This window comes from Podarcis pityusensis (genome assembly GCF_964106645.2).
Source record: "Podarcis pityusensis genome assembly, chromosome: 4".
NCBI lineage: Eukaryota > Metazoa > Chordata > Lepidosauria > Squamata > Lacertidae > Podarcis > Podarcis pityusensis.
In genome coordinates, this window is record NC_138027.1 from 32,197,094 (window position 1) to 32,223,616 (window position 26,523).

The 26,523-nt window shown below is 39.5% G+C and overlaps 1 protein-coding gene across 17 annotated transcripts in view; it reads left to right on the forward strand.

Moving 5' to 3' along the window:
- ZBTB20 (zinc finger and BTB domain containing 20) overlaps nucleotides 1-26,523 on the forward strand; it is a 622,933-nt gene that overhangs the window by 331,541 nt on the left and 264,869 nt on the right. The window lies entirely within an intron of this gene.

The window sequence follows — 26,523 nt, forward strand, 5'->3', positions numbered from 1 at the left end:
TTCAACACAAAAAAAAGCGACAATTTGTTGTTGACAAAGGACAGCTGGACATATAAAGGGCCCCAGTACCTTCAGTAGCTTAGGGCCTAATCAAACCTAAATCCAGCCCTGTCTGTACTGCTTATATTTAAACATTTGTTGCATTTTATGTGGTTATGTGTCAGCCATTTGAATTGTGTATGGAATGGTGTTGCTAATGGTGCCGTCTGTAGTTAGAATGAACCCATCAGTAAAGCCCTTGAACTGATCTCTGTTTTATCACTATGCAATCAGAACCTCTCTAAACTAGCTCCAGAATGTTTTCAAAACACTGTGATCTGAAGAGGCAATCTAAGGACAAGCTCAATATGGCATGTCTACCCATGTCCTTATCCCGATCTCTTGAGGTCCATCATTTTATTTTCATCTTCAAAATTTTCCATATCAACTGTTACTAAAAACTCAGCACATTGAGACACATTGTGCTGATCTTTTTTTTAAAAAAAAAAGTTCCAGTAATATTATGCAGCTCTAGTGAGTGAGTGAATGAATGAATGAATGACTGTCACTAACATTTGTATTTATTTTTGAAGATATTGCTCTTTTATAAAAATGCATTAACGTGTTACAGTGTTGACTAGCCTGCAGGTTTTGTGATAATCTCTAAAGTTGGTAGGCAAAAAGGCAAACATTACCAAGATGTGAACTCCACAATCTGTCAGAAAGCCTTGTAAGCAACTCTGAATGTGGAAAGTTTTACAGCTCGGAAAATAATTCCTTAGCTGTATACACACAGAACCATTCATCGCTGCATAGGAGAAACGACATGCTATTTCTTTTATCAAATGGAAAAAAAATTAAAAGTAGAGATAATTGCTTTCTAGATGAAGTGTGTTGCCAATTGAGATAGAATCAGAAATATACGCAGATATCTAAAAGCAAAATATTTGGTCACAGGGACTATGAAAAGCTAGAGAACATCCATCTCTATGGGTTTGCAGTGTAAAAGAATATAATTTGTTTGTTGTCTTCATCTGAGGATCACAGAGCAATTTACAATATAAAAACACAAACATTCATAACATGTATGTACTCTTCATGTGGGCTGTCCTAGTTGCTCATCTGCTAGGTTGGTAAGGTCGGTGGCCACAAGGGAGAGATGCTTCTCCACGGTGGGTCCACTGCGGTGGAACTGCCTTCTACTAGATCTGCACCAAATCTCTATGGTGAAGGATTTGGGGGCAGCTCTGAAGACTCCCCACGCCCTCAGTTGACCTTCCAGGCATGATGCTCATTGGCTGTGATCATCTGTTCTCAATAATGTTGTAAAAAAACAAAAATGTAGTTAAGGGAGTGTTAAGGGAGGTGGCATTTCAGCTGTATTGCTTGACATGTGAAAGTGACTTAAACTGGAGACTTAGAAGAAAGTTGAAAGTGATGTGAGAGATACTGTATTCCCATATGCATTCATTTTGTCTTGGTTGTTGCCGCTGCTTAAAAAAGTTTGCAGGTTTTTGAAACAGTTCAAAATCGTATCTACCAGATTTGAATATGGAATAAATCCATACATCACTAAGAGCGACCCTTCTTTCAAACAGCCCTCAATTCTCTGAAAGAAGCTGCATTCTGCCTACACTAGCTATACTGACCCTCCAGAGCTCCCTTCCTCTCCATCTTAAAGAAGGATTTGCTTTAGCCCATAATCTCTACAACTGTATGCTTTGCACTTGTCCAGTGATAATTGTATTATATTCAGTACGTGGCTCTATTCTATGAGCTCATATAATCCTTTCAGAGCTATTTTTTCATAGGCAGTGTATCATCAGTTGCACAGTGCAGTGAAAGCTTTTGAACCAGAGCAGCTTCTCTTTCCTATCTGAGAAGGAACACTCAGCCCCCGACTCAAAATTGTGCCTTATACAAGCTATTGTCCTGTGAAGTACAACTTCTACTTCAGGGGAGATTATTGGAGGAAGCTAAAGTTGTCTGTTGGGGAACTATAGCCTCCAGGAGCAAGAATTTGATTCTTCTTTGTCAGTTGCACTCTCTAATACCAAACTAGAAAAGAAGGTGGAAAACTAACTGTACAAATGCAAACAGCTCTTTGAATGCTTGCAAAATACGGTACTATTCTCTTCTTCTCCCCCAAAATGGACTTGATTTCTGTGGTAAATACATGTGGATCTACCCCCACCAGATGTTTCACGTCCACACAATACATTTGGATAATTTCTGTACACAACTATAATTGTGTTTTACCTACTCAGTGAAATAATCATCTGGAAAGGCAATAAATGACCCATCTTACCACTGTTCCGATGCTTGCCCCTTCCTTTGCTAATGGTCTAGGGATGAGGTTGTATGGCTAATGGTCAGGGATGAGGTTGTAGTCTAACAACACCTGGAGCACCACACATTCCCATCTTTGCTGCAATACCACAAATTACTAATTCTTAGAAATCCAGAACTAACCTAATCATAAAAATCTCTAGAAGCAGGCATTCCCAGCCCCCCAGCCAGAATTCGTAGGAACTCAGTTCTGGCACCTTTCAGGTGAGTTCCATTGCCATTGTAAGAGAACAAGGGAGGAAGGAGTTTGTGGTGAGTTCCAGTACCTCTTTTTCTAGAAAAATAGCACTGACTATTTAAGTAAATCCTAAACTGGACAGCATGTTGAATCCACTGATTTGGCCCTTAACTGACTTAATATGGAAGTATCTGAGAAAGCCACCCGTTTACAACATCCATATTCACAAGTAAGATTTTGATAACACAGGATAATGTTGGCTCTGTACTTTTGCATTAGCAGACCTTCAAAAGATCACATTTCTGTTTTTTTATCTAGTAACCCGTGTGAAAGACACTGCCACCTATCATTAATAAATAAATAATGAGCTGGGTAGAACTTTGCAAATGCATGTTGATCTGATGCTATTTTTTGCAAGTTAGACAGATGTGCAAAAACCGCCCATCAGCTCTTTGCTCAAGACTAGCTATCAAATCAAAAATCTGTGGACTGGCTCTTCAAATCCCAGCACTAATCGCAATGATAAAGAGCTACCTTTTGATTAATCCTGCCCCGGACTTCAACAGAAAGATACTGCAGTTTAATTACTGAGTGAAATCTACTTTGTCTGATCTGCTAGCCTGCAATGTAATTTTGTAATATAATCAGCATCGCCCTTGTCTGGAGTTCTAGGGCTATGAAGTCCAAGGACCTGTTTGACTGGAATGAAGAAAATGAACAAACAACCACTAGCCACAGTGTTTTAATTAACAAAATCTTGTTTCTGTACTAGTTATTTTTGCTATTGGTGTTGATGACACCAAGACACGGATGCACTCCCTTATACAAGTACAGGTAACAAATAAAGCAGCTTTTGCAATTATATTTAAAAGTGAGGAACCAGTGCATGACATATGTTTTAAGCATCAGGCAATGGACTGCTCCAAACATTCATATGGAGACTCATTACTTCATATAGGTATCCATTTAAACTCTTGCTGTATGTCCCTCATGATGGAAAAATCAAAGTAAAGAGATGTAAAATGTCTATTTATTTCCACCAGGAAGGCAAAAACAGAAAGTGAAGCATCAGCTGCCCTTCTCATTGGCATAGAACAGGCTATGGTTCAGATGTTCTGCTTTGAAGTAGGATATAAAATGCCTCAAATTTGACCAAAAACAGCTGGTTTAGTGCTGCCATTGGGGTTCTTTTGCATTTAGCATCAGTGTTGCAGGCACAATTTCAACAGGTTAAGCCCTTTCTAGTATGGAAAGAGTGGCTGGGGAAACCCCGCCAGATGGGGAGTATTAACAACAATAACAACAACAACGGGGAAAGCTTCACTTGTTAACATTCTATCCCTCAAGCATTCTTATTACATCTGGTCACTGATTTCTTTTTGCACTTTTCACTCTAGTTGCACAAGAAGACACAAATTTGCATATGACACAAAGCACATGCAAATGTTATGCGTGTGTCCAATCCACATACAGTGTACTGGGCCTAGGAAATCCTGTTAGTGCCCCTGCATGCAGGTATAAAGCTTGGGCAAGTCAACATCACAAGATGTTGTCTACTTTAGAAGCTCTTGAAGATACTATGAGCTGGGGTGGCGGGGGAGAGACAGTGTGTAAATGTACCTAATTAACTTAAATAAAAAGCCATAAACCTGACTTTATATACACAGCAGCATTGCATCCTACTTCCACTTACTATTACTGCTGAATAACTGAACTTAAGAGGGCATCTCGGTTAGAAGAGGGGTGTTAATTCACTAAGGACTTCTCAATCCTAGCCCTCCATGCTAAATGCATTAGCAACAGAGACCAGCGGGAGTTCTGATTCCCAAGTTGTCAATTGTGATGCAAAGCAATCAGATTAGAATTACCACTGAAACACAGGAGACATTAACGACTTTCCCCAGGATTCAGTCAATGTAGAAAAATGCAATCTGCAGGTCCCTTCCCTTTCTCCTGACAGTATTCAACTTTTTTCTACTTTACATGGAGGGAAATTCTTAGAGTAGGAAAGTTTAAGATTGTGATTCGGTAGCGTTACAGAAAAATAGCTTTCTAGTGGAACTATGAAGCCCTCTGCCCAGAAGTCTACCCAACTGCTAAATAGACTAGCGTTTTGATTCTGTCTTTAACTGGTACACAGCAGAAAAAAGGGGTGGCAAAAGGAAGGCTGCATAGCAAGTGTATGTACACAGGAGCATAGGCAAAATAGTTTTTGTGAGCACTAAGGCCAAAAGGACATCTGACGAAATGGGCTGTTATCTATGAAATATTATGTCACCATAATTTCTTATCTTTTCAGATACCACAAGACTCTGTTGTTACAGATTTTGGAAGCTTTTAAAAATAATATTGCCCACTTTTACTGGGTGTTTGCACATGTAACCATAATTTTGCAGTATTCTTCACTATTGCCAACATGAATTATTACCTTTAATCTGTTGGTTTTCTGGTCTCTCACAGTCTCTCTCCCACATCTAAGGTTCATGCAGGTATCTTTCCTATGACAGCAGGAGTTCTGGGTGTGTATTTCTCTGTGTAATGCCTGCAGCAACAACAACAACTAGAAGAAGAAGAAGATGTAGCACTGGGGACTGTTGAGATGTATTAGATGGACACTGAGCATCATATAATGCTCCTAGGAACAGCTTCATTGTCCAAAATTAGCAGCAGTCCATCATTAGCAGGGGATAGCAACTTCTCAAGGGCTGACATTTGGGCTCACATCTTTGGGTTTTTCCCTGATAAAAATGTTAATTTGAGAAATGGATGTAGAACAGAGAATGGGCATTGCTTACTGAGGACTTTGCAGGCTGAGAATTATTGTTTCGAAGGCTATTGATTTTTGCAGCAGCTGATATTTCAATCTGGGTGCAGCATGTCTGTGCCTCTACGCACACTGTCAAGAAGAAATATGATAGTGTCTTAAAAGATTAATAATATCGCTGGTCCTCAGGAGGCCTGTCTTAATTCACTGGCCTGTTCCTTGACATGTACTGTAATTTATCTAGTCTGATTTGAATAGCAAATGGCAATCGGCTGCCATTAGGGAAATAGGCATCATTCTTATTGATCCAGCATAGGCTGCATTGTATTTAAGGGGAGCTGCAAAATGTTATTAACTTCACGATGAGATGCTAGAACAGTTCTCCACACCCCCAAAGTATAAGGGGTAGTGTATCTTAAAATAACAATGAAGTGGTTGATACGGAAAGAGAAGGAAGAGCGATTTCTCTTAACATACTTGCAAAGGCAAGGGGTGCTATCTAGTTGGTGACCTTGCATGCATGGAAGGCAAACAGAAGGAGAGGCACATATAGGGAGATATAGGCTCCTTCAGATATCCTGGACACAAGCCACATAGGGCTTTGTAAGTCATAATCGGCACTTTTGAGTTTCTGTTTTCCCTGTAACCGGCTCAAGTCAGCAACCCGGCCGCAGCATCTTGGACCCATTGAAGTTTCTGAACACCTTTGAAAGGAAACCCCACATAGATAATGTTAATAGTAATCCAAAGAGGATGTAAGTAAGCATGTATCACCATGGTCAGATGAGACATCTCCAGGGTGAAGCTGGCACACTAATTGTAGATGTACAAACACACTCCTCGCCACTGCTGAAACCTAGGCATCTATCCTCAGGGTTAAATCCAGGAGTGCACCTAAGCTGCAAACTTGAGTTTTCAGCAGGTTCAGTGTAACCTCATCCAGCACAGGTTGAATCTCTAATCCCTGATCTGGCCTTTCGATTGACCCAGGAGACTTCTATTTCTTAGGGAGCTGTCTGCTACCCTGGCAGTCATGGTTTCTCTGCAGATGTTACTAAGGGAAATGTGATAGGACAATTATGGTATTACCAGGGATGCATAGATTGGAGGACATCCTATCAGTCTCAGTGGAACTTCCATCTGATGAATCATACGTAGGATTGCATTGTATTTTTGCTCAGGATACATATAGGAAGTACTGCATTAATATTTTTCTTCTTCTGTGCTATCATCCTGTGGAGGAAAAAATTGCAATAGAAGTAGCTCTTAGCTAGTTTGCTTCTTTTCTCTGGAACTGAAAGCTGTTGTTGAGTAAGACAATAAAAAGCTACAAAAATGGCCAAGCACAAACCAATAAAATAGATTGAAAATGACTTCATTATTTTGAGCGGCAGTAATTGCTATACATTGTGATTCTTGCATAAAAAATTAGTTAATATGTAGGAAAATGACATGTGATCCTTTTTATTTGCCTGATGACTTTAGTCTCTGAGTGAATGACTTATTAAGGTTAATAAAGAAAAATTTGCTTGTAACTGGCAATAAGCTAGAATTTAGCATGCCCTTATGAATTCTTTCTGAAAGACTGGAGGAATAAACAACATATAGGTTCTAATGCTCGGCTATCTATTTTATTTTTATTTATTTTCTAATGGAGATTCAAGAATAAACAATGTGTTCTAACTTGTTTGTCTTTTGCCTGCCTGCCTGGGCAGGAATGCTATGGCTTTCTTAATTCTCCTGTGTGATTTATCATTCCCAGTTCATTGTTTTGCATAACTCTGCTCAAAATGAAGAAATGTCATTATTTTGCAGTGAAAAAGTTGTCATTTGCATAATGCCTGCCATTAATTATTGTGAGACTAATGCAGCTGTTGATATTTTTAGGGCACAGTGGTACAGCCTGCACCTTGTATAATGTCATTCTGAAAACATTGGTAGTTAATAGGTGCCACAACATTGCACAAATGCAAGAAAGGAAAAGAAAAAGAAGAGGACATAATAGAACAGGCTGTGATCTTTATTTAGCGTTTCCCCCCTGAAATACTTGCTGAGAGACAGCTCTAAAAGAAATTCAAGAGAACAGGAAGATGCAAAATAGAAAAGGAGGGGAGGGGGAGAAGAAGGATGTAAATGTGATCACACACACACACACACACACACACACACAACTGCAGCATGAGGTTAAGGTGGAACTAATCAGGTAAAAACACACTCATTATTCTGTTGAAACAGGAATAATGCCCTAAATTTAACTAGGGGCTCTTCAGAATGGAGGCTTTTACTCTGCAAATCTGCATGGAATAATGGTTATGTCATTTAATGACCGTATTGCAGTCTCTGAGCATATAGTCTTTCAGCACAAATCTATGCATGTGAGGGCTTGTCTTAAAAGACAGTAGTTGCACATTAAATAAATTTAAAACATAATGTTTATTGGAAGTATGTCCCATAGTATTCAAAGAGGATTACTCCATTGTAAATGTGTCTAGGGTTGCAGTCCCAGGGATAATTGTTAATCTAGTGCAGGCGTGTTCTTCTTCTGATGCCATCTTTTATTCTTTTTTTTACTGTATCAATAGGTCTGCTCCTTCCTCACCACTTCCTTGCCAGGTTTCCCCCCTATCACTTATTGCAGTGTGGAGGAGGGGAATTATTTTCATTGGGATCGCACACAGGGCGGGAAGGTTAAAACCTCCCCATGTATTGCAGATAAAATTAAAATTCCCTCCTACCCACACTATAAATTAAACAAAAACCTCAATGCAGATAATTCCTAATGATGCATTTAGTGTCAAGTGTAGTTTGGCCCTAATGCTGATAGTTTATTTTGTCCTGATGTAGTTCCGTTAATGAAGACCTCTTTTACCTGTTGTGTTGAAACATACGTACTTGGTTAGATTCATCAATCAAAAAGCCTGTTGGTTAAAAATTGTGGCCCAAATAAATTAGAAGGATAATGTAAGAACTCAGAAAAACAACAATTGGCAGGTCTGATTTTGGAAGAGAGATTTCTTCCTCTCACATACACACAGAAGAAGTGCCTTTTCTATAATGGACCCTGCTCTGAAACTTTCAGACGCAACCAGTTAATTAATTAAATCTGATACAGCTAGGCAACTAAAATTTTGTGACAGTCCTACTTCCCTGTCTATTTCGCCAGCTTCTGACATTCTGTAGAAGTAGACTTATGGGCGTTCACAGGGCAAGAGGGGCGCCTACACATACCAAGCTAGTCAACAAGAGATTTGGAGTGACCTCAAAATCAATTCTATGCCAGATTCACACTCACTGCACTTTTCTAGAGAAGAGCCTTCCTCAGGTGGAATCCACACACATATAAAAAACGCTGTGAAAATGCTTTTTAAAAAACAGTTTGAAAAATACATTGAATTTTGCATAGCTCACTGTCGCCATCTAATGTCACATTTATACATTGCACTTTACAGCACATTTAAAATGTTTTATTTGCAGCTGTGTAGATGCCTCATTGGGGGCATGAGTGGCGCTGTGGTCTAAGCCACTGAGCCTAGGGCTTGCCGATCGGAAGGTCGGCAGTTTGAATCCCCGCGACAGGGTGAGCTCCTGTTGCTCAGTCCCAGCTCCTGCCAACCTAGCAGTTCAAAAGCATGTCAAAGTGCAAGTAGATAAATAGGTACCGCTCTGGTGGGATGGTAAATGGCGTTTCCGTGCGCTGCTCTGGTTCACCAGAAGCGGCTTAGTCATTCTGGCCACATAACCTGGAAAAACTGTCTGTGGACAAATGGCTCCCTCGGCCAGTAAAGCGTGATGAGTGCCACAACCCCAGAGTCGTTGTACTTAACTGTCAGGGGTCCTTTACCTTTTTATATGAGTCCTTAGATGCTGACCTAATTATTCTTCAAATGTTACAAGATTTGGAAGCCCTAGAAATACAATAATAATATAAAGAAATGAGCTGTGTGTGATGCTTCTTCAGTCATCAGATGAGGAGCTTTGGGTACTGGTCCAGCTTTTTGAGGGGGACCAAGAATAGAAGCCAAAGGTAACCCAGAAGAATAGAAAACAGAAATGCTGGCAGGCTTCTCAGGAAATGGGTAGCAAAAATCATTTTCTTGGGAAACTGAAACTTAATGCTAATGTTTTGATTGATTTAAGGCTAAAAGAAAGACATGAAGGATTTTCTATATACGGTTGCTACACAGAGAAAGCAAATATGTAGACCTGTTTCTGTCTCTTTAGCTACAGATATCTGTAACTACTTTAAAAGTAGTTTAAAAGAAGACAGTGGGCCTGAGGCACATTCTGAAGACACTACTTCATCAGACATTGGACAATTAGCACCCTATGTGTCTGCCTCAAAAGAGACAGAAAATACAGGCACATGCAGGGCATGAGAACATCCCAATTGAAAGTACTGAGGCAGCTACTAGTACTGTACAACTTGAACAGGAAAGGTTGGCTATGGGGGAACCACATCTTGAAAGACAATCCTCCATTTTATGTGTTATAATTTGAGCTGCTAAAACACTACAGACAGTAAGACTTGCTCGTATAGTTCCAAGAGCATTCTAAATAGTCTCCTTGGTTAGCATACTCTGCTGGTTTGAAAGGACCTGTATGTTTTTACTGCATCATACTTCTCTAGCCTGTAGTACAAGGGGTACTGGTTATGTGCATTTCAAAATTTTGTACCAAGTAGTGGTTCACGTGAAGATGCTTCAGACTTCTTTTGCGTCATGAACGGGAATAAGGTGCCAAATGCAAAAATCGTAGAGGAAAATAATCAGAAGCTATACTTTATAATGTCACCATTTTGTATGGTGGCCCATAAGACTATGCTATTCATAGTAAAATCAGTAGTACAGGTAGCATGTCAGACCTTTTACAGCAGGGGTCAACAACCTGGCACAATGACACCCACGAAGGTTTCCAGTGGTGCCCTGGGCAGGGCCCCCAGATTCTGAAATTTCATTTCAAAAAGAATAAGTAAGTTTCTAGCCCTCGTAGAAGGAAAGTTTGGGGGCAAGATGTGCAGTGATATTCTAAGCAATTTATGGGAAATGATACTGGTGTGGCCACCTTGTATAGTTTTCCTGGGACTATTTTTTGCTGTTCTGGAAAATGTATACATGAAGAGTATTAAAGGTCAGCATTTGCTTTTCATGCTCTTGGTGTATGTTAATAGAAAGTTTGGTTGTTGTTTCTTTTCTCTGCTTTGAACATTAAAACGACAACAAAGGAAATTAAACCACAAACCCTGGAAAAAAGAATTCTAGAATCTACTTGAAATTCAGCAAAGGGCAGGAAATACAGCTCCGGAGCTGCCAGTTTGTCCTCAGATTACCCTTCTGTCATCTGGGAACTTGAGCTGCTGAATATAGAAAGAATCCTATAGAGACAATAATCAGGATGGCTAATATCACAATGCGTTTGAAGATACAGAGTGAGCAGATCTCTGCAACTCAACCTATTTTGTTTCCCATTCACATGGTAAATCTTAGGTTGGTACAGGTTTGTGTGTTTTTTAAGTTCCTACTCAATAGTTCCCATATGAGTACGCTTTGCAACATGAACAACATGTATTTAAATGTGTGTCTTAGATTCTGTGTAAAAATCTACAGTTGTGGGTGACTGAAAGAAACAAGAACTCTAGAGTCTGATTGTATGTGTTGATTATTCTTAGGATAAGAGTGTTAGCATAGAGGATCTCTTGTCTCCCTGTCTGTACATGAAGGCTAGAATAGTGCCAGGTTCCAAAGAAGTATGCGGATGATAACTTGAAAAATCCCTTGAGATTCTGATATTCAGTTATGTATGTGTGTGTGTGTGAGAGAGAGAGAGAGAGAGGCAGGCAGACAGACAGACAGACAGACAGAGGGGGGGGGACAGAGAGAAATACGGTGCACACATGTACACAGTAGTGCAGTGATGGCCTCCAGCTGTTTTGGGACTACAGCTCCCATCATCCCTAGCTAACAGAACCAGTGGTCAGGGATGATGGGAATTGTAGTCCCAAAACAGCTGGAGGGCCAAGTTTGACCATCACTGCAGTAGTAGAATGGTACATTTTGAAGTGCAAGCGTTAATTGTTACAGCCCTGTAGCCATGTTCCCCAGAAAGTCTGTAGCCATACCCGAAGGGGAACCATGTAGAGAGCTTTGCTAGTCCAGTAATCACACACATGAGCAGCAGTACATATCACAATACCCAATTTATTAGGTAACGATGCATAGCACTGATCCTAAGAGTTAGCTCTATTGAAGCCAATGGTGCTTTGCGTCTGATTGCTTAGGTTTAACTTGTAAATCATACCGAGTTTTAACAAAATTTCTTCAGCCAGCTTTAAGTCTGAAGTGGCAGAGATATCGTGTCACTATTTAAGCTGCTGGTGTGAAGAAGCAATGCTATCAAAAGAAAGGAAAAGAAGTATATAACCTCTGCTTGATCAAGTTCCTCATTCTCTGCCTTCCTCTTTATAAGTATATTGAAATGTTTTTTGGAAGGTGAACTAGCTGGATCCTCTAAATGCCACGACAAAACATCCTGAAGCCAGTGAGTTATTTTATGGTTTTTCTCTGTTCTTTCCACTTCCCCTTCATTTGTGTTGGGATGCATTTAGGTCTTATATTGAAACCAAATGCCCTATTTAAATAATGATTTAAAAAATACCCAGCCCACAACATGCCTTATGTTTCTAAACTGTGGAGAAATGTTACCTGCCATAATGAGTTTTCTGGAGATAAAGGAAGCAATGGTTGTTCATCGTGTGAAATCTCACAAGGTAAATGATAACTTTAACGCAGTAAAAATAGGATTTCACACAACACCACGGTTGGGATCTGATTCTGATCTCATGTACCTGGGTGCATATAATTGCCTTCCATTGAGTTAATTTGGGACTTCACAGCAGTTGGGATCAGAGCTTGTTATGCATTTTTGGAACATTTTGTGTCAGACAGTCTCTTTACTACAAGATAGAAAATAGCATTCACAAATAACAGCAATATTCTTTGTCTGGCAAACTTTTTTTTAGGTTTGACTCAAAATGTGTTTTAAAGTCAGAAAAGTGATACATTTCAATAGGCATTGGCCACTGAAATAGAATGCATGTTTCTGGGATAATCACTAAAGCAGTTTTGCATACTTAAAAATGACTGTGTTTTCCCCTTTGGGTTATAAAATGCCAAACAGCTCGGTATGCATAGATATGTGCCATTATTTTAAAAACACGTTCCACAGTGTGCAAGTGTTTGTTTCTGATATAGAATCCAAGTCAGTTGTCTTATTCTTACATGTGGACTTTAGTTCTCTATTGACTGTAATGCAAATAACTCAAAGAAATATTCATTGCCCAGGGTAGTGTGTATTGTCACTAAACTGGAAGTTGAGGATCTACAGAACAATTCTAAGGTGGGGCTGCCTAATAGGATACAGAATGTTCCTAGAGAGGCAAAAGACTGCATTTCCAAATGTAATGGAAAACCTAACAAGCTGCCCCTTTCAAATCTCCTGTTCCTGATCACCTTTCTGTAATGTGGCCATTTTGGTAATGGCCTTTGTCCTGTCTTGAGCCTCATATTTTGAGCTCAGTATGTGAAATCACAAAGTGTGCGAGTCTCTAAACTTAGTGCTAACCCCAAGATCATTAGACTGCAAATAAACAGGATTTATGTTCCACATTTTAGTATTGCAATACTAATTCAAATAGCCTTAAATGAGAGGCCAGTTAATAATACTCTGCATGCAAAAGTGATGTTGGTCATAGCTTTCTTAGGTTTTAAAAACTTTTCTTCAACAGGAATTTTTTCTAGATTTCTTCTTGCCATTTCTGCCTGTCTGGGCTGGGTTGCTGCTTAATTTTTTTTATCTCATTTCTAGCCTTAAAATTGTGCTCATGATTGTTGCTATGTGCCAGGCAGCACGCATGCATGTAATGTATATGTGGAACCTGTGGAGCCATATCCAAATTTAACTCAATATGACGTATCAACAGCAGCAAGAAAATCCAGACATAGCAGGAAAAAAATTCTAGTGTTTGTTGAAAGATTAGCAAGGGACGTTTTGCCAGTCTTTTCAAAATATATTTCTGCATTTTGGCTATACTGACACTTGAAGTTGTTCAGCATGTTCACATAAAATTCCATAGAATATTTCACAGCATAATTAAGTTGCAGCTGCATTTCCTTCTCCATGTGTACCACACATGTTAACCAGACATGAATTGGCACTTATGGGGAGATTTCCATCACTGTCATATAGGCCTCCCCTTTGTTGCTTGTGTTTGACAGTAATTTAATCTCCCTGTTCTGAGTTCACAAATTCTTTAATCTGTTTGCTATCTTGTCTCATCCCTGCAGCAATTTTATTAAACTGAAAAAAAAAGAAAATGATATTTGAGCACAGAAGTGTCTTTGCAGAAAGCCTTAGGTCCTGCTTGGATGATTTATTGTACTTTATAATAGAAAACTATCTGAATAATATCATACCTATAATGGTATGGGGTTGCTCGTGCGTAAGTTGCCGCCTCTCCTGGCTATGTTGCCTTGTTAAACCTTTCTGTCTGGACAGCCCTTCAATTCCTGGCTGCCTCAGTCGCTAGCAGAATCCGTCAGTGGGCGTTTCTTAAACCTTTTCCAACATAAAAGTTGTTTGACACCCAGTCTCCTCCTACTTTCTCTGCGCGGAAGTCTTCTGCGCAGGGAGGGCGTGGGTAGCGGAGGACCAGTGCTCTCCCCGCTGGTGTCCGGTGAAGAGTCTGGGAGCCCTCTCTCCGATTCCCCCATCTGCCCCTCCTTATTCCTGGTGTTTCACTGAATTGCTTCCCCATCTGCTGAGCTGCCTCTCTCCCTGCTGGGCCCTTCTCCAGCATCATTAGAGAGCCTCCCCTCCACCTCTAGCTCCGATGTCAGTTCCCTGACAATACCAAATGCCCATATCACAAATCCAAAATAGCAATTCTTGCAATGGTCAAAGCACAGTCACCAAGACGTTGCTTTGCAGAGTTAGGAAGCAAAACTGTAACTTCAACAGCTAGAAAGCTATACACAAAACTGAATTCAAGAGTTCTAACAAGAATCATGTGATTTTAGTATCCCTCTGAAATTTAATCTGTGCATTCTGTGCTCAAATATCATTTTCTGTGCATCTGCTTGTTTACTAATTCTCTAAGTCAGAAGGAGTTTCTGCTACTGAAGGGTTAATAGGCAACAAATAAAAGAGGCATTAAGGTGCTAAGTTGACTCTCTGAAGTGGCATAGTAGGTTGGCAGCATTCTATTCCTTAAATGGAAGACCTAAATGTTTCAAGTTGCAGTGGCTTAGAACAATGGTTTGAAACTAATAAGGCTGTGAGCAAGATTCAACAGAAGCCCAAAGTCCAAACCAAATCTGAGAAATTCAAGCATACCTGAACTTCAGCTGAGTCAGATCAAGACAACCCCAGTTAACCCCAGATCAGTCTGTCTGTAGTCATCCGGGGCTGTCAGGGTTGGGACTATTGGACAGGAAAAAGAGGCAGGCAGCTTCTGCAAAGGACACCCCAAGGCTGTTTGCAAGAGGGCTTTCAAACAGCCCCGTGGTGCAGTTTGACTGCATGTGCTTCTTCCCAGCAGGGGAACACATGTATGTGCAGTCCAACTGAGCTGAATTGAACCCTCCACTCAACAGCTAGTGAGTGGAGGGCGTATTCTAGCTAGGTGTAGGGGTCTGTTTTGCCAGCATGTGACCTGCATGTTACCTGCAGACCCCAGTAGGATTGACAGGGACAGGCTGAGTCTGCAGAGGTCCCAAGGTGGGAAGAGGAGGCCTAACCCAAAGACTGAGGGGCATGGGGAAGGGAGGAGAGAAGTTATGATCCTAATGGTGATTCTAAGAGCTGACACAAGAGTTGGTTTGGGAGGTAGCAAGGGAGATGCCTGGCATTTGGAATTTCCTGCAATATAGTGACTAAATTATACAGATGAAGTAGCGGTAGACTGCATTTCCATGCACTGCTCTGGGTCGCCAGAAGTTGCTTAGTCATGCTGGCCACATGACCTGGAAGCTGTACGCCGGCTCCCTTGGCTAATAAAGCGAGATGAGCACTGCAGCCCCGGAGTCGTCCGCGGCTGGACCTAATGGTCAGGGGTCCCTTTACCTTTTTACTTTCATTTCAGTTTATTTTATTTATTTATAACCCACCTTTCTGGAATAAGTCCATATCTCACATCCACATAATCATGTATCTATCCACACATAGGTACATACATACCATCCCATTCATACACATTTTTTTCCTATCTCCTTCTTCTGATCCCCTCTTCGGTCCATCCATTTTAGGTCTCTTTGAGATTAGTTTCTCGAAAGCTTCCTTTCAATATGAACCAGCAGAGCAATTATTTTCTCTTGCAGAGAGACCTATGATTGCAAGAACACTGCAAAAACGAACTGATATACCGTATTTTTCGCTCTATAAGACGCACCAGACCACAAGACGCACCTAGTTTTTGGAGGAGGAAAACAAGAAAAAGCAGCAATCCCTTTTGCTGTTCTGGCTTCTGGGATAGCTGCGCAGCCTGCATTCGCTCCATAAGACGCACACACATTTCCCCTTACTTTTTAGGAGGGAAAAAGTGAGTCTTATAGAGCAAAAAATACGGTATATCATGTTAGTAAACTGTGTTTTAAGTCTTAAAAAGAAAAGAATATATATAATATTTGAGATCAGCAAAGGAAGTTGATGAAGAAGAACTATAAGGTAGATTTGAGTCAGATTTTTAAAGTGTCTCTTATTTACACTTTTTTTAGGATGGCTAGCCTTACATTTCTAGGGAAAGGCAAGTTGCATGCAACTCTCATTTAAATGTGGAACTAAAAAGCAAAAAAGCAACATCCTACTTATTAAACCAATTACTGCCATTCATTGCTGTTCTTCTCATGTTGAAAAACTACCGTCTTCTGTGTTCATTTTTATGCTGCATTTGTGGCATGGGCTTTCTCCGGAATGAACTAGAACCTTTTTTCCCCCTATTTATTGTTGTTAATTCAAGGAAATTTACCAGATAATATCCAATCTGTTTTAGAAATATTAGTGACCTTTTCAGTATGTAACTTTACTAAATATCAAAGTATTTGGTAAACAAAGAAATAAAAAGACAGCAATATACCTCCTATTTTACAGTGCAGTATATATGAGATTACAGTAAAGGAAACTGGCAGATAATTGAGGATGAGAGTTTGCGCCTTAAAATCCTCATGAAACTCAGGAGCAGTTATTTCATTTTAATGTGGTCCAAGATACTGTACTAAAAAAAAACAACCCCAACAAACAACCCCACAAAAATAATTCCTTATGCTATTTTTATTTCAGCTCTCACCACATTCCCAAAATTTTTGCTGTTAGCAATATTAATGCTATCTATAAGAATAGTGATAAAACTAGTTTCTTGTTATATTGAAAGTAAACCAAAATTATTTTTAACTTGTTTTCATCTGTTTTTCTCTGCTATTAATTGTGATCCCTTGGACAGTTCAGTGTTGATTTAAACTGGAACATTAGAAGCTGCCTTATATTGAGTTAGACTGTTAGTCCATTTAGCCCAGTATTGTTAACGCTGATGGGTAGCATTTTTCCATGATGTCCAACCAATATTTTCCAGCCCTACTTGAAGATGCCAAGTATTGAACCTGAGATCTTTTGCATGCAGGGATGTGCTCTTCCGTGAAACTTTAGCAGTTCTCCTTGGAGAGATTTTATTTCAATACAGTGGTACCTCGGTTTAAGAACAAACCGGAAATAGGGTCCCAGTTTGAGAACTTTACCTCGATGTAAGAACGGAATCCGAATGTTGGAAGGGCACCGGCGGCGGGAGTCCTCATTAGGGAAAGCATGCCTCGGTTTAAGAATGGCTTTGATTTAAGAACAGACTTCCGGAACGGATTAAGTTCGTAAACCAAGGTACCACTGTAATCAAAAGTTTTCTTAAAGATAGAATAAGTGCACTTAAGAAATCAAAGCTACCATTTAGTACAAATGGCTTTTAGAATTAAAATACTGTGTCATTAAACTAGTAACATTAAACCAACATGCTCAAAATCTTCATTTGAATGTTTAACATTATATCACAATTAGAAAAAGCTGAATTTTCATTAAAAAGCAATGCTGGTATTTGGTCTGTGGAACACTCACAGTTTTTTTGTCAAGATTGAGACAAACCATTTGTATTCCAGTTTAATATGGCAATTTTCTAAAAGATGAAAATGTTAAAATCAAGTCGTATTTCTTTTGTCTTAGCAAAACAGAGTAAATTTAAATAAAGGGCTGGGCTGGATCCATTGCCTTGGCTGCTGTTGGAGTACTGCTGTTGCCGCCACCCCTCAATGAAATGCAGAACAAATTTGCTATTGCTACCCAGCTGCCCAAATTGTTGCATAGAGCTGCTGCCTGGCCCCAGCTGTGCAAGCAGATAATGCCACCATGTTGCCCATGGTGATATGTGATCCAAGTAACTGTTGCCATCACTCAAAAAGTAGTGATGGCCATCAGTTTGGACATCTTCAAAAAAGGATTAGAACAATTCTTAATTATTATACTAATTAAATTTCTATTCATGAGGATAAGGCAGCCCATCTTGTAGGCAGTATGTATCTTAAATGTCAGTTGCTCCCAGGTGCTGCTCTCCGACTTACCACAGACTTACCACAGACTTACCTGGTTGGCCACTGTGAGAACAAGTCCGCTTACCCTTTCCAGCGGGCAGCATTGTGGCCAGGTTTGAGAACTTGGGCATGGCCAGGTTAGGCCCCTTCAGTGATCTGGCGGGGGCAGACATTGATGCCCCCCCCCCCTTCGTGCTGTCCTGGCCATGTCACTGGCACTGGGCAGGGCCGTGCCCAGGGGTTGCTCTGCTGTCCAATCAGCACTGGTGGGGGCGTGGCCATGGGAAATTCTCTCTCACCCTTCACCGGATCCAAATGGAAATCTCTCAGGGTGCCCCTATTTGATATAAGTCATAGGGCTCCCCCTATTGGTGGTTTACTCTTAGATGGACTCCTTGCGGTTGGGCAGGAGTCAAGATATAGCCTGGCTTCACCCAATGCCTAAGCCAAACTGCTCACATCTGTAACCAATAAAGTTGTGGCCTATTTAAACCCATAAACCTAAATACTCGTGTCCCTGTGTTTATTACCCACTAGAGAACTGCGGGTCACGGGGCCTTGACAAGCCAGTTGCTGCTCTAGATGGTCCATTGGCCTGATCCAGCAGGCTCTTCCATTCATATGCCACTTACATCCCAAATGTCACATACTACTGCTATCCAGGGCAAGTGTGCTTCTGTTGTCCACAATTTTGCTCAAAGTGTGGTGAAGCCTGATGCACCAGGTGATTCCAGGACATCGAGCAATCCTCTGCGTGGGTGGGTGAAGCAGGAAGAATGGTCCATGTTCTTATGTCAAACTACTGCTGGGTGAGCTCTCTTCCCTCATGTGGCATTCCAAGAGATATGTATTCTCTTTAATACATAGTGGAAAAGCAGACTGTCCTGACAACTGTACAGTCAGAATAAGAAAAATACAGTACAAACTAAACTTTAATAAGAAACTTGTAGAAGCTAAACAACTATCAAATTCATTGTGGCATAAGACTACAGTTGACTTTATTAGAAATGTGCAGTGTAATCTTCATCCTCCATAAATTTGTTTAATTCTCTTTCAAAACCATCCAAGTTGGTAGCCTTTATTACATCTCGTAGTAGTGAATTACATAGTTTGCCTATACTTTGGATGAAGTATTTTTATCCGTGCGTGCTCATTCTCAATGTTTGCTGCAGAGTGTGTGATTTCCAAATGCCAAATAGAGATTGGGTACACTTGGTTAATTCTTATATGCATGTTAAAGACAAAAAATGGTGGCAGTCTGTTTTTCAAATTGGGGAGTTTTCAGTATTAGAGGAAAGCATGCTAGCTGCACATAAGAAACTGTACCCAGGGCTATGTACCAAGTTAGCTGCTACGTTATCCCTATATGTCCCTGCTTTGGGTATATTGTCATTTAGCTAAAAGCCTTGGAGTATAGAATATTTTCGAGAGAAATCAGATTGGAAAGGAAGAGACTATGATTCTTTCATGACTTGCCATGTGGGGCTGTTACGAATTTCTGCACAACATAGCCAGTTCCAAACATATCAAATTACAGCTGCCCAGTTATAGAATTTCCAGTTCTGACGGCTTGTAATTTATTTTTGTCTTTGGAATCTCAATGCTCTTTATTCTTGGTATCATTCCATGCTATATACAATTGTTCCATGTTTCAATTTAGAATTCATAATTTAATTGGATGAGCTGTGAAGCTCTAGCTATTTGAACTTCTCATAGTACCACTGACATGGAAAAGTTGGCTGTCACTTCCTGAATGATCATCATCTCCAATTCAGACATATTTACATTAAAGCTAAATATAGTGCTGTAAACTTCTAAGATATTTTAGTTCACTGAGTGTCCCTTTGCAGAGGAAAGCAAAAATGTTGTGTATAAAAAGAACTAGATTTTTTTTTCCTTATTGGAAGTCTGAAGTACAGGAAAATCTTTGACACTGTGTCCTATACACCCAAGGGAGAAGAAGCCACACAAATAACTTTCCCTGTGTTTTCAGGGCCTGACTTATACATGAAGTTAAATGTGAGATGGCTTCCTAAAATATATTATTAAAATGTATTTTTAAAATGTAAGCATAGGAAGCGGAGTTCTTTTTGAATCAGGATGACAGTGTGCAAGTAGGAGATATTTAACTCTTCCTGCCATAACAAAAGTTGACGCTTCTCTGACACAGTAACTAGTGGTAGAAAAAACTCCAGTTTGCATTAATGGGGGCTTCCTTCCTCACCCCCCTCCCCACCGTCACAAACTGTACTACAGGGTGATTTTTGTCCCGATTGCAGCAGGGAAAGGGTAAACCTCTCCTCCTTGTGTGCTGTGGCTCCAATTCTAAATGGACCCCCATTCCTACTAGTAAATGAAAAACCTCACAGGAAGCGGCAGGGAACACCTTTAACATTATGTGCAGAATTAGACCCCCATTTCAAAAAAGGAGCTGAAATCAGGCGGAAGTTTACAGGTGATTAAAGTGGCCCTTGTGTCAGTCTGCATGTTATGTTGGGAGCCCTTCAAATGTACGAATTGTAATAGGAAATTGTGCAACGGTTTGGAGACGTCTGTTTTGTTTCCCCTGCCTGAATCCTCCAATGGAACTGTCATACTGTTAGGAGACTCTGTACTGCAGACAATACCAGGAAAAGGCAAAGTTTGCTTGCTTTTTGTGCTTTGATAAATGAGTAATAGAATCCCTCCCCCCATGTTATGATATAGATTTCTTATCTGGAATAATGTCATATTTGTTACTAGTACTGAGACTGTGAACTGGTACTTTCTAATTTGCCCACCAGCATGCTCTTACTCTCAGTAATGGTCTACTATAATCTAGACGAGAGCATTCAGTATTTCAGTCCCTTTGTAGCAGGTTCCAAACAGGAGTAGGGCTAGTAAGAGCTATTTTCCCAGCTCAAGATACTGATCAAACATTTCAAGTATTCAAAGCACAAGAAGCTCCTGAAAAGATTTATAGAATTCATTGCAAACGCCCGGGAGATTTGCCATTTGGACGGTCCTTTATACCATTTTGAACTTCATCTGTCGATATTTCTGTTTCAAATGGAACTTTTTGTTCTGTAATCTGTGGGGGTTTTCGTTTTTCCAAAAAGCTATGTATTCTAAACTATGAAATTCTGTCACTGTAGAGATTCCTAGGGGTGCAAAACTTTGTTGTTGATGTTGACAAATGTTTCTCTTACTGCTTTTTATAATTGATTTCTTCTGAACAGTTGAGGGTATAATGGCTGGGGCATTAGTGGGATAGCATATTTTTGAAAGCATACAGTTGGCTTTCTTTCCAAATTAAAAAAAAAAAATCATTGGGCACATGAGAGAGTTGCTAGTGCCTAGAGATGTGGTAATGTTGCCAAGTTGCACATGAATATCTTCGGCTTAAGCTTTTGTTTCTTGGGAAGTACCAATGATCAGTTGTTGTTGAAGAGATTTTAGCATCTTTCCCAGGATGATCTGCTGAGAGGGCTGCTTTGGTTTTCATCATCTAGGTAATGGCCTTCCTCTAATATACTCTTTAAATGACCTAGGGGAAGAGTGTCCTTTTGTCATTTCTTTCAAATCTCTGCTATATGTGCTTACTGATAAATTTGGAAGAGGTTTCCTTTTTTAGCTTTTAGGAGAGAAATCTCCAGATGGGGACCCAAATGCTGACATCCTGTGCTTTGTAGATAATGTTGGATAGGGGTTGGATGGGGGGGGGGGGGAGGAGAAGGGTGATATGACATAGGTATCATTCATCTCAGATGTTAGAAATCTTGCTATTCCTATTACAAACCAGTTCAGAACTATTACTTATCCAGCATTGTGGAAAATGAAAAGTAGCATCTGCACATTTACGTTTAATCAGCTGTGTATTTGTTCACTCCTTACAGAAGGATATAAGTTATTTTTTTAGATATGGCTTGTTGATTAGAGCTGGTTCATGTGTGTTTCTGCTTTACATGTGCAGTTCAGTGTCAAGCACCTTTATTCAGAAATAAGTTCTATTGAGGTTAACACAGACAGCCCTTTGCATGCTGTCTTGGGAATAAGCCTCATTGAAATCTGTGAGACTTAATTCTGAGTTAACACACATAGGATTGCACTGTAAATGCCCCAAAATGTTTTTATATGGGAACAATAAACTATGCACGGAACGTATAAAACCTTAAAGTTTCAAAGTGATATATTTGTGTGTGCGAGAATTAGCTACCAAAAATTTGTGGAAAAGCAAAAGGTATTTGTGTACTAACACATTGCACCTCTTGAAGTAATTCAGGTTGTTTCTGATTTCTTTTCACTGCCAGATATTTAATTAGTATTATTTCCTTTTGAATTTGTATAGTATTTGCTTCTTAAGTTTGGAAAATTCATTTCCCCCCTATATAAATATAATTGGGTTTTGTGTATGTATTTTATCAAGTTGCAAATGGTTGTACATTTATTTTGTACAGACTTCTAAATTAATGTAGCAATTTGCAATATGAAAGTGCTTGAGGTGCCTATATCAGAATAATACTTTTTCATGATGCTATCCTGCACGTAATATTTGTTCCACTGTCCAGTAATAAACTATTGAACAGTTATAGTCATGATTGCACGTGCTGCTTTTTGGGGGTGGGGATGAGATTTAGTCAATGATAAAATCCTATATCCTCACAGCTGTTGTTGTTTTAAGAAAGAATTTTTGAAACAATATGCTTACTGTGTTTTAAATTAGCCCATGTCAAAATCTAGGCGTTGTTGGTCACACTACTTTAATCTTGTATTCCAATTTCAAATCAGCAAAATGCATTTGCTTCCTTCTGTTGGACTTGACTGTTTTGGACTTCCTTGTGTTAGACAGTTGACCCAATCCATAAGACATAAGGCGCTGCCTTGTACTGTGTCAGACTGTTGGTTCATCTAGTTCAGAACTATTTGCACTGACAAGCAGTGGTCTCCAGGGCGTCAGACAAGGGACTTTCTGAGCCCTGCATAAGGCACCAGGGATTGAATCTGGAACGTTTTTCAAAGTCTTTCTAGTTAAACTTAGTTATGAAAGCAATGCTGCTTAACTTAGTTGCAGCTATATTCCACTGGTGTTGGTGAGTCTTAATCATAACAAACGTTAGCTGGTTTGGGAGCAATGTAGTGTAAGGTTACCAGATTTTTCTGCAATGAATCCGGGGACACTTTTCAATGTCAATGGATTTTGTACGGGGACTGATTTGTAAATCCGGGTTCTGTCCCCGAGAAATGGGGACGTCTGGTAACCTTAATGTAGTGCCAATGCAGTACCAACAACATCATGAATGGAGATTTGCTGCCTTTCAATTTCTTCTTTTGCATATTTTAAAGTGCTTCCACTTTAAAATAGGGTTTAATATGGCAAACAGGTTGTTCCTATATCACAAATGGGTAGTTGCCAACAGCCCCCCCCCCATTTTACCATATATTCTGAGGAAAAGATTAAATGGAGGGAGATTAAATTGAGGGAGGAATATCACCCATCCTTTTGATGCCAACATTGTTGTATGGACACTGTATGCATGAGGAGCACAATAAACCCCCAATAAACCCTAGTCCAGAAGCCGCTAAGTTTCACTAGGTTGAAAGATACTTACACACAAGGATATATGTGATTATAGGTTGGGCCATGGATATTGATCAGAAGGTGAAGCAGAATGCCTTTAAAATGTACCATGGAAGTGGTAACAGGTTCTGTGAAAACATGCACACAAAAATGTTTTTATAGTGTCAATAGTGAATAGGAAAATAATAGTGTAAATGTAAAGGTTTAAAATGAAGTACATTGAATATGCAGTGGGCAAGTTATTACCTGGATTTTTAAAAACAATTATTGTGTACTAATGGGAAGTAAATACCCTATAATTGGGGGGAAAAGACTGCACAAATATATTTTACACTTCCCTTGACAAATCTTGATGTATAAACTTGGAAAACATAAGGGCTGAAAAACACAATTGCTTGTTTCCAGTCCTTGCACATGTTTTGCAATCTCAATTTCAGATATATCCATGTAATTCTAAGGGCAGCTATCTATGATTGTTTTCAGTAAAATTTGAGATTCTCTGAGATCTAATGAGAACGTTAAATTGGTATTTTGAAAACTACAGGAAGCCTTAAAATGATATATTCTATTCATGGTCTCTTTCATATTTTATTAAAAGATTTTCCTGAGAATCTCCTGGTAGGGTATTTGCCTATCAGACACCAGCACAAATAGTTATGCTATGGGCATGGGTAAAACTGTAATTAACCTGTTAAATAGAAAGTATACTTAGATAAGGTAAGATAGTCCAGACACAAAAACCCAAGGCTAGAATAGAACTTCATTAGGTTTGGCTTTGAATTATGACCATAAAAATAATGGGGAGTACCTTGCATTGGTGAGTTGATGGTGAGTTTCTAATGATGTTAAGAAAGATTGAGGGTACAAGGAGAAGGGGACGACAGAGGACGAGATGGTTGGACAGTGTTCTCGAAGCTACGAACATGAGTTTGACCAAACAGCAGGAGGCAGTGGAAGACAGGAGTGCCTGGTGTGCTCTGGTCCATGGGGTCACGAAGAGTCGGACACGACTAAACGACTAAACAAAAAATAATAATGATGCAGCAGAATAATAAACAACCCAGTACTGAATCTACTTGCATAGCCATACGAAACATTTCAGTTGTATATGGTGATTCAATACAACATAGTCTGGATATTTTAGGTGAATAGCCATATGATAATTGAGTAATGTATGGACTATAGCTTTATCAATATCTTCTAGTATAATAAATGTGTTTGTAGTGTTAGGTTGACAGTCATACTGATATGAGGTTTATGCACATCTTAATGCACTACATTTGGTTGGCTAAGAATGTTAATGACCACTTTGCCAGTGATGGGTTGATTATGGTTTTGGCTGACATATTTTGCCTGTAATGAAGAGGCAATTTGAGGGTTGCACCACAGGCTATGATCACACTTGGAACTGCCCCCATAAAAATGGCACCTCTATTGTAAAGTTGTTTCTAGAAATGACCTCCAGGTTGTTAGTGTAGTTCTGCTAATACTACAACATGGAGGCAGCAGTGCAGGCAGGGTGCCAGTATTTACAGCATTGTGTCAATGAGGCTCATTCAGAATAACTGCCCAACGTTGCTGTAAAAGAATTAACAGCTGTTGCTTTGCACCCAATCCATAATTGCAACAGAGGGTGAATTTAAGATAAGAACAATTAGCCTATAGCTCAGTACACTTTCCAAATCCCACCATACATAAGATGGCTCATTCAGACCAGACAATCCTTTTCATTGTTCAGCTGGGCATAGGCTAGTGTGTGTGTGTGTGTGTGTGCGCGCGCACACACACACACACACACAATTATTTAGTCATATGCATATTTTATTTTATTTATTATGCTCCTGATGCCGCTATTGGAAGCATGATACGATGTATATTCATGCAGATTCTTAAGTGCAGTGGAATGTGTGTTTATATATATATATATTTGTAAGTGTGTGTATATATATATTGTCTGTGTGTATGAGAAACAGATGCACTGTAGGCAGATAAAGTAGATAAATATAGATTCAAATAGAAGCATAAGTGTATAAATATAGACACTATATGGAGTGAAGGCAGGCAGATCAGCACAGTTTCATTATTACTTGTATTCTGTATAATAAAAGAGTAGCTGACATTAAAATGACTGACTGAATGACACTGTCAGATTGCAGAAGACGCAGTGTAAGGTAAGAAAATAACCTTTCTAGCAGTTTGAAGAGCAATTAAGCAAGAAGATTCAGTGTCTTTCATTATTTGCTTAATATATTTCTACTGGATTTTATTTTTCCATTTGGAGGGCAGAAGCAAAACATGAATTCTTACTATATCCTAAAATAAATTTCTAAATAAATTAAATAATTAATAATAACCCTAGCTTTGCAACGTAGTGTGGGGCAGCTGTCCCATTTCTTTAAGTATAGATTTCTCAATTTTTTGCTTCTACTGATTACCCAGTGGGCTTTACCACAGAGTTTTAGATGGCAATTGATGAAGAAAATAAGGTAGAAAATTCTGCATTGGTTAAAAAAGGGGTTTTCATTGGATGTCTGATAAAGCCTCTGTGTTGTGTGTTTTGTGAGTTTGCAAGTGTTGTGCTTATCATATTTTGATCTTGTCATATCTGGTCTTTGGATTTGCTACTATGAAATGGTATTGGACTCAAACAATGAACCTAGCTGCATTTTGCTAGAGTAGATTACTCTCACAAAACAACCACCGCATTAACTTTTATCATCTTCATTGATTTCTACTTTCCTCTGTTACTTTCTTGGACAACAATGATAATGAATGTCTGAATCTAAATTGTCCACACTTGCATCAATTTCAAACAGCCTGCTTCTCACGCGAAGTCTTGCGCGTGTAAAAACCAATAGTTTTACTCAATTTCCCCTAATAACAGAATAAGTAACAGAGAAAGATTCTGTGGATTTAAACATGGAACAAAATCTTAGTTCAGGTGAGACCTTGAGTGTTTTTAAAAGTCTTGACTGTGCCATTGCAAGTATCTCAGTGCCATTAGCACACCTGAGAACTGCATCACATGGCGGAGCTGCAGTTGAAAGTATGGTTTGGGGTGTGAATTTCACTCTATATC